The 12,852-nt window shown below is 30.5% G+C and overlaps 1 protein-coding gene across 1 annotated transcript in view; it reads left to right on the forward strand.

Moving 5' to 3' along the window:
* Window positions 1-12,852, forward strand: part of LOC115885004 (sperm-associated antigen 6-like) — a 70,942-nt gene that overhangs the window by 56,808 nt on the left and 1,282 nt on the right. The gene's annotated exons all lie outside the window — the stretch shown is intronic.

The raw sequence follows: 12,852 nt of genomic DNA on the forward strand, positions 1-12,852 counted from the left end.
ACAATATGGAATTCTGCATAAGTCTAGTTCACCCGGATATTCATTTAACTGCGCATGCCTCACCTGAAGAAGTTTTCATTGGTCGATGTTTTTAAAGGGAAGTGGTTGACTGACATTTCACGTAACCTTCAATTTTATTTATATTTTTATTATTTATAACACATTATCATGGGAGTTGGAAAAATATCAAAAAATAGTTGGAAACAATAAACTAAACAAAATCACTCTTTTACGCGCACAAATAAAAAGTAATCCAAACAGAACTAAAACAACAATCAATCGGAGTTTGGCGCAATCGCAGTTCAATCCATATCCGGGTGAAATAGACTTATGCAGTTTTAATATGGAGCTGGGTTATGTTGTCTTTTTCTTACGGCACAGAAATTGCACACGGGGTTAAATAGGGAATCCTGAGTATATTTGTAAAAAGTAATACGTATATGTCTGTAACACGATAACTCAAAAACCGCTGAACCGATTTTAACCAAATTTGGCACAAAAATACTGTGGCACCCTTGAATCTGGCCATTAGTTTTTGGTGGGGGTGGGGGGTTAGTAAGGGGGTATGGGAGGGGGTTAAAAATTGTAAAAAATAGTAACTCCAAAATTACAGTAGCTAGCGAAACGCGGTTTTCAAATTAAGATTAGGAATAATATTTGCAATAAAATTTGTAATAACATCAAAATCAGTCAAAGTCGCAGTTTTCGAGATATTAACATATTTTAGTATGGGCGGCTATACGTGCCTCCCGGCGCCAATTTTTTTTTCGAAATAAAATACTGTTCCTAATTTTTAATTACTCGTTTTCAATTAATTCAATAATTTTTAATTACTCGAATTTAACTTTTAAACCTCGGAGGAAAGTTTTCATTATTGTCTCGAGATTAAATTAATCTTTCAGCAGTAATGAAACACTTCCCTCCTCGGTATGTAATATACTATTAAAATATTGTTTTTGTCTTTAGAACTACAAGTAGTTACACAGTTACACTATTGTTCTTACACATCTTATTAATAGAATTGCTTTTGAAGCAATCAAAATATACTTAAAATTCAATTACAAAACTAATATCCCGCAGGAATTACCCCTTCGTAAAACGTAGTTTTCCTCAAGCTAGAACTATTATAAGCTGCATTATAAAAGGCGAACCGTACCATATCGAATTATGACAAAAGTTTTAAGCACGTGCAAAATTTACGAGAAAATACAAAATTCGGTTAGAGGTTTGGGAACTAATGAAGGGATTTAAGTTTTCTTGTATTAGAGAAATTTGCTCTGGTACATGAAACACATTCACATTAAAGTTTTAAATGAAATATAAGTTATATTGCGAATCAGAAAAGATAGCACCAAAAACTTTTCAATAATAAGTTAAACATAATAAACATACAGAAACCAACAGAATAAAATTTAGCAATTTAGATATAACGTCGTATAAATTCGATATAACAATATTTGCGCAGCTAACATACGCAGCAAGCGGCCAACCAGGAAGCCGGTACCTATTTCCCGCCCATTATCTACCAATTACATATTGCCACAATACATTCTACATAATAATGAGTATAAAAGTGGGTATAAAATCAATTTTAGTAGAAAGTTTAATCAGTTGAACGTTGAACGCTTCATCTGGAGCAAGTAACAGTGGAAAATGTATGCAATTTTTATTCAATATATTATTATTACCAATAGATTCGTGAAAAAATATATCTTAAATTAAGGAATGAATATACAGGGTGTTTAAAATAAGATTTATACTTCACATCAATATAGGCCCGATTCTGCTTTGTATCATAGTTACAGGGTGTTTAAGTCTTAATATTTTTTCGATTTATTGTAATTTTCTTCCAAGTATAGTTTGATTTCTGGACATTTCTTGTATTTTTAATATTTTTTTAAGAAGTCTGAAAATATATTTTTTTTTACTAATATCTGTGAAATTATCAATATATATTTTGTAATATCTTAGGATTCTGTACAGTGATTAGAAAGAAAGGTAAAAATTCTATAATATGGGGGTATTACATTAAACAAATAATGTCAATCCACTCATGCTTTTTTAAGCCACTCTGTAGAAGTTAAGATATTTTCCTGGTTGGCACTTAATTTTATTATTAGAGCTACAGATGCCTGAAGCACTGTTGCCGGATCCTGTATAGCAAAATTCTATTTGATTTCCACGTTATATTAAACAATATTTGTAAAAACACTTAAACCGTTTTACATAAGGTCAAAAATAACCAAACCAAACCCAAACCAACCCAATTCTTTCAATCAACGGTTTTATAAAAACAACGGTAGTTTAAGAAAGTATTTCCAGTTTTGTCTATCACCTTCAAACCTATATATAATTCAAATACAAATTATAATGGACATGGCTATAGCAAGGTCTAACCAAAAAATATTCATTAAACACGTCAAAAAAAGACCATTAAAATATTTGGTAGGCACACTAATGTCTTTTTTATTGTTTGGATTCTTATAAAATACCTTTATAAATAACGAAAAAAACAGCAGTAATAGTAATAAAATAATGTTTAAACGCTATTCGAAATCAAAATCAACTCATTAACTATATTCGAGCATGGCTCCAATTAATTACGTTTATAAATTGATTATTATAATGTTTAAACGCTATTCGAAATCAAAATCAACTCATTAACTATATTCGAGCATGGCTCCAATTAATTACGTTTATAAATTGATTATTAGCACGAAGTTTGTACATTTAAGAAACATTATTAAGGTCTAGCTAATAAGTATAAATATGGAAGGATTTCAATTGAATTTAACTTTTTAAATTTAAAAGATATCAAAGTCTATAATTGGAATTCTAATTTATAATAGAATAGAAAATCTCATTATGAATTATAAAATAAGTTATACCGTTCTGGAGATCCAAGTTCAAAATTATCCAATCCTAAATATGGAAAACATAAAAAGAAATAAAATACATTAAAGCTAAAATAGGGGAAAAATCGATAAAAACCAATTTTTTTAAAATAATTTATATTTGGTAATTACAAAACGTCGGTAATTTTATTAGCCTCAAGAAAATCAATGTGACCTTGTTTTATGTGCACCACAGATCAATGAACAAACATCTAGGTACATATACCATATCAATTGCTATACCAGCAATATACGAGTACTAAATAATAAATTCACTGAATCATTTGAAATTATATTTGTTTATTGTATTATGCAAACATTATTCGTTAATTATATTAATATACATGTTAACATACAGTCAAATGTTTTATATGTACAGGGTGTTTCATATTCATCATCATTGAGATCTCAAGAGAGAGATACGAGGTCTGTTAAAAGTTTAAAAATTTCGAAGAATTTTAGAAAAGATCGAATATCCGCAATTCTATTTTTAGTTTGTGAAGTGAAACTTCTTTTAGTGCACCGGTGGGTGTAAAAATTGAAGGCTGTGACACACCAGACGCGAGACGCGAGAGGAAAAGTGGTAACGTTGACTTTTTGATCTGGAGCGTCGTAACTCGGGCCCTATGTGGGCTAGGGGGCTAAACAAGGCATTAAAATGAAATTTTTATACTGTCAATCACATCGCAAAAATTATGTTTGTGACGTTTAAAAAAAACTTTTTTGTTGGCCTTGTCTACTATTTTATCGTTCATAGCTTTGTTTTTTTCCGAAGTTCTTTTTTTAAAATGGTTTGATTATTTCTTTAACTTCAAAATTAAAGACATCAGACATCAACTTTGCCTCCATTATACCCACCTCGTATTTCTTTTAGTTTTCGAGATTCCAGTGTTGAAGCTCGAGCTTAGAATCTTGGAACACCCTGTCTATAGGTATACAGGGTGGTCCGAACTGTATTCCGGAAACTTCGGCAACATATTCTGCAGATAAAAATAAGTAAAAAAGTTCGTATAAATGTATGTTCTATAATGCTTAGTTTCCGAGATACAGGGTGTAGAAGTTTCATTTTTATTTCGATTTTTTCCAAATAATTTCTGAAGTAACGTCAATATTTGGACAAAAATTGGTGTCTGGGAGTTTTTTGACATGAGAAATATGGATTTTCATGTCAATACGCTCCATTAGTGGTGACGTCATATTGCGGAAGGTCAGTGTCGCAAAATCTAAACAAAGCATGAATTAACTCGTTTTTTTTTCTCGTTTATTATTACATTACTGTTTTCTGAAGGATAATTGTATTTTTCCAAGTAAGTATATTTAATTTTGAACCGTACCAGTGCACTTTATAGTTAATAAATTCTATAATACTATGGAAATTCGTGTTCTTTATTATTTTAACATAACCTCATATTACTTATCCCTATATGTATCCTTTTATGTAATTATACCTATAGTAAACGCTTATATACTTACTCAGAAAGTCACAAATATCTTTTGAACAGAGTAATATAATAAAAAATTAAGAAAAATTAGATTATCCCATTATATTCTTGCTTTGTTTGGATTTTGCGACACTGACTTTCTGCTACATGACGTCACACTAATGGAGCGTATATGACTCCTATTTGTAGAGGGCACCACCTGCATATTTTTAACTGGTTTGAAGAGTAATAACTTTTCGTCCATACCTGTATAAAACTACTGAGTAAAAAAATATACATTTACGACTTTTTTTACATAAAAAAGGTCTCTTGGTAAAAATCGCTGAGAGTAATGGTTCTCGAGATATTTGGAATCGAAATTATCAATATCTGTCATCGTTGACATAATTAAGTAGTTATTAAACTAAGTAGTTATTAAACTAAAATCATAAATTTGCAATCATCGTTTTTTCGCAGAAAAAATTATGATTAATTTAAAAAAATAAAAATTTATTATTTCAGTCAAATAGCTATGCTCAACTTGTGCTTATTTTTTGTCAATAATGACATGTATTGACTATTTCCATTCTAAATATCTTGAGAACGGTTGCTCGTAGCGATTTTTACCAAGAGGCATTTTTTACGTAAAAGGTCATGGAAATGTAATTTTTTTCAGTCAGTACCTAGTTTTATACCGGTACGGACTTATTACTCTTCAAAACAGTTAAAACACATGTAGGTGGCGCCCCCTACAAATAGGAGTCATTTTGGCATCAAAATCAAATTTCTCGTGTCACAAAACTCCTAGACACCAATTTTCATCGAAATATTTACGTTACTACAGAAATTATTTGGAACAAATCGAAATAAAAATGAAACTTCTATACCCTGTATCTTCAAAACTAAGCATTTTAGGACACACATTTATACGAACTTTTTTACTTATTTTTATCCGCAGAATATGCTGCCAAAGTTTCCGGAATACAGTTCGGACCACCCTGTATATTAACTGTTTATTTGAAAAATCCATATTTTATTAAAACGACCCGTTCAAAACCCCCTAATATAAGAAGAATATTTTAATTCTGGGCTATTTATACAGGATGAGTCTTAAATGAGTGCAAATACTTTAGGTGTAGGGTGTAGTATACTTTTTGACTCAGAAACACGTCCGAGATTTTTGTTGGCAAAAAAAAAATTCGGAATTTTTTTAAAAATTGTTTGGAATTTTTGTTTAGTTTTTGGTTAAAAAAACATAATTTGTTAATAATATGGCAACATAGATAGTACATTAAATTTACAAGAAAGAAGATCCAGAAATGATCCAGCGGTTCTCAATTTAAGCGAAAATCAGTATTTTTGAAATATTCAAACTAAAATATCTCGGTTATTTTGAACTTATTTGAGAAACTATACAGAGAGAAAATATTATGTTTCTTTTATCGGGATCTGCCAGGTCTGAAAATATAAATATAAATTGCACTTATTTAAGATTCACCCTATATAAAAGAAATATTGCGAAAATAACTTGATTGGAATGACATGAAAAAACTGGAACACTTATACAATACTGTCATTTTGAATTCCAAAATGTAGACTTACTTTTTATGCAAGTATAGATATAGAATATTACACATAAATTTATCATGATAGATATGCTGTTATCACTTTGAATATTTTTGTAGAAATGCATTTGTACATTTTAAGGTGTAATTTGTAATATAATCACAAGTATGTTAAACTATGAACCTAATATACATACAAGCGAGAGTGTAATAATGCGATTTATTTTTAAAAAGCTTTAAATATGAAATTAGTAGATAAGTAAATTTGAAATCAATCTACTTATTTCATTCCACTTGACTTGAAAAAAAAATATATAAATACACTCAGATGCAAAAAAAAACGCAACGAAGAAAATTTTGGTAAAATTTAAACTATAATATTTTTGTTATTTTTAGCCCTATTCTCATAAATTTTTTAGCAAGCTGTATATAATTATATCAACTTTAATTTGTAAATTCAGTTTTCTATAAACTATAGTATTTGGCGTATTATACAGGGCTAATCGAGGGGTTGTTTTTTTCCCTAACTTTGACACACCCTGTGCAATAATTTCGTGTGTAGATTTTCCTGAAATATAATTTTAGGGTCAGAACCATGTCTCCTGAGCATTTTGTTTTTTGGATCATGTCATTACATGCCTTGGTTAATTTTTAAGAGCGAAATGAACTTGCCACCAACAATTTGCAATTTTTTTCAATTATAATTTATTTTTTTTTTCAATATGACAAGACAGCTTTGGTGATTATTGTGAACTATATGCTACTATGAACTGCCCATCATGTTCGAAGTTTGGGAAATGCTTGGCGGGAGGTTTAGAAGTCGCGAAGCGGTACCAGCTTCATTAAATGTACTTCGATTGATTCTAAAAGAAGAATGGGAAAACATAACGCAATATGTGATATATGCAGCCTCAATGACAGTATGAACGGACGTATACAGGCAGTTATAGCAGCCAAGGGAGGCAGTACAAAGTATTAGGGTATTTTTTACAATTTTTTCTTCTGTTTATATACTTTCGGTATTACAGATGTTTTCCTTAATATCGTTAGTTCTCTTATCGTTATTAATGTTTATGAAAACCAGGACTGTGTCGTTAGTCTTTAACGTTTCTTTTTTAATTTAGTATAGAGTATCCGATGCAGCGTAATATGACGTTACAATAGTCACCAAAACCATCTCGTCTTTTTAAAAAAATTACGTCAAAAGTAATGATAACTGAAAAAATTGCAAATTGGTCGTGATCAGTTCATTTCGCTCAAATTAACCAAAGCATGTATTGACGTGGTCCAAAAAACGAAATGCTCAGGAGACATGGTTCTTACCGTAAAATTATATTTTAGAAAAATTTACACAGGAAATTATTGCACAGGGAGTTTTAAAGTTAGGATAAAAAAACAACCCCTCGATTAACCCTGTATAATATGCCATTTACTAAAGTTCACAAAAAACTGAGTTTACGAATTAAAGTTGATATAATTATATACAGTTTGCTAAAAAATTCATGCAAATAGGGCTAAAAATAACAAAAATATAACACTTTAAATTTGACCAAAAATTTCTCTGTTGCGTTTTTTTGCATCTGAGTGTATTATGCATTATGCATCTAGATATGTTCATTTACATTAGTTACCTAGGCTTAATAGTATTATTGATAATTATGAAATGCCCTGATCACATGCCTTAAAATTATGTGCTTCGTCTGCACTTTTTATACGAAATTTATACAATAGAATAGTGTATAGAGATCGTGTGGCTTTAATTAATAATATAATATGTTTATTGTAATGCTATATTATATAGCTTTGTAATATACAAGCGATATTTGAATCTTTACCTATATGTTATAAGAATCAATATATTATTTGTAACACAATAGGGAATACTTTGTGAAATTATATTATAATATAGGGCCAAAATTTTGTTAAATAATTTTTAGTACGATTATTTGATATATAAATATATATACAGTATATACATAAATAATACATAAATGAAAAAAACTTGGTACGTAAAACTATAATAATGAGACTGTAAAACAAATTTCATTAAATTTTGATCACCATCTAATATTAAACATGTTTTAGTTTATTAGATTTAGTTTTTTAAAGATTATTATAAATTCTTATTTATAATTTGTTGAAAATTAATAATTTTTGATAAATGTATACAATGTGTTCGAGATTTTGTTTTAATTAAATACAGGGTTGTGTGAAAGAATGTTTTTAAAGTAAGTTACTGTGACTGAAATATACAGGTTGTTTAAAAAAAACGTGTCATCTCTCGTGGGGAGATTCCTCACGTAAAAATAAGATTTATTTTTCATATCAACAAAGGTCAGATTCTTATTTGTTTCGTAGCTACAGGGTGTTAAAGCATTAATATTCGTTTAATTTATTATAATTTTCATCCAAGTACTTTTAGTGATTCGAATGAAATTTTGAAGGTAAAAGTTACTAGTGCTACATATTTTAATGCTAAAAAAGTATCGATAAATTCATCAGAGACGTGCATATGGGTTAGCACTGGAATATTAAAAAAAAAACATGTGCGCCACTGACTTTTTTTAATATCAAAATTGTGTAGGCCGTTTAATGCCAATTAAAAGTTATACCTTGATATTTTCTCGAATTCGTCCTCCTTGATGAGATAAACCCAATTTTATCAATCACAAATATTAAAATAAAAATAAAATTAATAAATTATATATTTTACCTAATTTATTATTAAATATTATTACTATTAGTTATTATTACTTTAGTCCAACATACAGCAATTTCAAATAAAAAAAAGGTATTTAAGATAATTACAAAAAACTTAATTTTAAAAAGATTTAACATCCTGTAAAACTATGCATTCCCATTTTGCATACTCATCTTTATAGAAACTTTTTTTTATATTTTTTGATGAGGAATCAATGAGTACTTATTTAAAACTTTCGCCAGTTAATGATATTAAATGTTTTTAAAGGTTCCTATTCGACTTGGATCAAGACAAATTAATAAAATTGCGTTTATCTTATCAAGGAGGCCGAAATCGAAAAAATATCAAAAGACAATTTTTAATCGGCCTTGAACCGCTTACACTATTTCGCTAACAAGAGAAAAAAGTTTGTTTTTTATATGTTTTTTTTTTAGAAAAATATTCCAGTGATATTAACCCATATGCGTCCCTGGCGAATGTCGACACTTTTTGAACTTTAAAATATGTCACATTTATAGTAACTTTTGCCCCCAAAATTTAATTCGAAACGCTAAAAGTACTTGGAAGAAAATTATAATAAATCGAAAAAATATTAAGACTTTAACACCCTGTAGCTACGAAACAAAGCAGAATCGGACCTATGTTGATATGAAAAATAAATCTTATTTTTACGTGAGGAATCTCTCCACGAGAGATGGCACACGTTTTTGAAACACCCTGTATAATTAATTTTTCTAACTAAATATCTTTTTATAACAATTATTTAAATAATTTTGAAAATTAGACTATTTTACTCTTGGTAAATTATTTACATTGTTCGTGTATACCAAAAAATATATTGAAATATTTAATAGTTTATTAGCATTGCAGATTTCCGAGATGTAGAAACTTATATCAAAATTAAAAATGTATGAGAAACTTTTTTCGCATATGCCTCATATCTGGAACACACTGTATATACTAATTTTACAGAATGTGCTTCATATTTTTTTATTTAAATTTTTACTATTTCGATGGATAAAAATAGACTAATAATTGTATTAGTAATACCGCTAATGCAGTAATTTGGTGAATTTTTATTGATGACCAATTTATATTAGTCCATCGACATTATTTGTTATGGAAAGTGATATGCTACCTTTTAGAAATAAAATCTGCGATAAAATTGCTTAGAATTTGTTGTAGTAAATGCTTAAGTAAATGTGCCATCAGCTTAAAGTATACATACGTAATTTATGTAACATACAGGGTGCGTATGAAAATTAGTATTTTTAAACTATATTATCAAATGAGTCTGTATTCAATATTATTATCCAAAAATAAATCCGAAGAAGAGATATATTGGTGCCAAAATGGAATGTGTTATTTAATTTCATCAGCACCTTGTATATTATAAGATAGTATTAAATCAATTTTATACCCTCTATAAATTTTAGGCAGATAGTGTTAACCTATATCTAGAAAGATGTATTATATTCGATGTACATGTATATATTGTGCGTTTTCTAATAAAGATTGTTTTTTAGAAAATTTGTTTCATTTACATTATGCAAAATGATATTTTGTATTACAATGCTTAGTTCTGTTCAGGTTAAACAGTTGAGCTCTACAGGGTGTAACAATTGCGAGCAACAGTTGTTTTAAATTTTATGTATAATAATATAAAGATAAATAATTAAAGAATATATTTTATTATTAATAAATAATATAGAGGTAGGTGCTTTCCCTTTACCAATATTTTTTTTCTTTGCCAACAATAGACAGGTCTTTGTGGACTTTCTCAGGTCTATTGTGGTCCTCTTCTGATCCTTAGGTTACATTTTCCTGTCCTATCCTTTTCACAAAGTCTAGCAACTTGGAGACTGAATCTTCCATGAAGCTCCCTCCAATGGCCTATGATTGCCTGTTACCGAGAATCGCACATTTGCCATGCAGGCTGTCACACCGACATAAAATGTGTTCCATCGTTTCTTCTTCAGAAACATGGCTTCGTTCGTCAACCCCATTAGCTTTAGATGCCTATTCAGCTTACAGTGTCCTGTTAGTAGACCCACTACAGCTTTGACTGTCTTTCTGTCCTTGCTTATCAGGTCTACCGTGAATATTGGGGAATGTTCTACTAAGAACTTTTTCGCCTGTCTCTACCCTGGTGAGTTTCTCCACCATAATTGGAAATGGTTGAATAAACTGAAACTGATGATGATTTCTTTCCTTCTATACATACTGCCATTACTCGCTGACGAGTATTCGACACGCATCAAAAGATGGTCACGCAAGGCATTTTCTTTCATGAGTTTTTCTGTGACTGAAAAGCCCGATACGTGATGTTATTTGCCTACCGCACTCCGGACATTCGAAAATCTCATTGCTTTGTTGCCTCTTTACTTTTTAGTTGTCGCTGTTAACTGAGTTTACAATTCTTCTCCATTGAGTTCTATTGTGAACTGCTTCTTCCCAATGATTCTGCATGTTCTTCCCAATCATTCTGCTTCCCAATGAAGTTTTCGTGGAAACCCCCCTTTAAGTTTTCGTGGTTTCGCTTCCCCCCCTTTAAGTTTTCGTGGAAAATGTCCTTGTACCTTTTGAGTTGTCCACCCGGCCTCCTCTTACCGGCTACAAGCTCACCGTAAAGCAGATATTTTGGTATGCGGTTTTCTTGCATTCTGCATACGTAACCAGCCCATCTTAAGCGGGATTTTGTAACCATGACTTCAATACCTACTCTCGCAGTTAGTTCAAGGACCGATACGTTTGAGACATGATGGAACAACCGGATTCTTAAGAGTTGTCTAAGGTGTCTCTGTTGCAACTTGTTTAATGCGTTCATGTGTCGGCGGTACGGCACCCAGGTTTCGCTCCCATATAACATTGGGGATTATAATTGCTCGGTACACTGCAAGTTTCGTTTTTGTACTCAAGTCATGATTGTAGAAAACCCTGTCTTTTAATTTCCAGAATGCTATTGAGGCGCTACTAATCCTGTGCTGAATTTCAGAGTCATTATTGGCCCTTTCCGAAATCAAACTGCCAAGGTAATTCAATTCCGCCACATATTCCAATAGTACTTCTCCGATTTTTATAGCATTGTTGTGATCTTCCGGCGGAGCGCACATGATTTTAGTTTTATCGATGTTCATGTATATGTGTTCAACATTTCTTGCATTGCTGTAACGTATTTGTAACTAGAGCACAGTCATCAGCGTATTGAAGTCTGTGATGAATTTTGTACGTGTTTTTGCCTCAAGTCTTTTTATGTTGAACAGACCGCAGTCATATCTGTATCTAATGCCCAATTCTCTCTCCTGCAGTTTGCTTCCTACTATAATACCACTATAAGTCTTTCTTTATAATATTATATTTAAATAGTAATAGCAGTACTAAAATATTTCTACATAAGCTATTTTCTGTTTTATAGTCGTGTTCCTGGGGTCGAATTATAATACCCCAAAAAAATATAGGCATTTTTAAAACTCACCCTGTATGTAACAGAAAATGTCCCAGAATAAAAATTTGGGAGTAATAAAAAGTTACATAACAATAACAGATATGATTCCAGGTATACTATTTACAACACAACTTATGCAACTACTATTACTCTAACGGTATTTCGCGGTATTATCAAACTTCAGACTATCTTCAGACTTCAGACTTCAAACTTGTCCAACTGTCAAAGCGCGGGCCTTATATACCCCCTGGCGGTTGTTTCTAGATTTTTCTAAAGAATTCTATAATTTTCTTTACTTTCTGGCGAATGCGCCAGGTTCCTCAATGCACGTTGCAATTCTTTAGCAGTATGCAGTTATGCAACCAGTAATACACCTTGACACTATTATAATCCGTAAATAATACTATTTGCTAATAAATTGAATTATATACATGGTTGTCCGAATTGTATTCGGAAAACGTCTGCAGCATATTCTGCAGATAAAAATAAGTAAAAAAGTTCATATAAATGAATGTCCTTCGTTTTGGAGATACAGAGTGTAGAAGTTTTATTTTTATTTCTTTTTTTTCTAAATAATTTCTGGACAAACTGCCATATATGGATGAAAATTGGTGTCTGGGTATTTTTTGACATGAGAAATTAGATTTTGATGTTAATATGCCTCCTACTTGATTATGACTAGATCTAGGGGACCACCTACATGATTTTTAACTATTCTGAAGTGTAATAACTAATTATATTTTAAGAGTAATAACTTTTCGTCCGTACCTGTATAAAACTACTCAACCTACCCTGTAAAAATCTACACGCGTAATGGTTCTCGAGA

Source organism: Sitophilus oryzae, unplaced genomic scaffold, assembly GCF_002938485.1.
Source record: "Sitophilus oryzae breed Bouriz unplaced genomic scaffold, Soryzae_2.0 scaffold_359_pilon_pilon, whole genome shotgun sequence".
NCBI lineage: Eukaryota > Metazoa > Arthropoda > Insecta > Coleoptera > Curculionidae > Sitophilus > Sitophilus oryzae.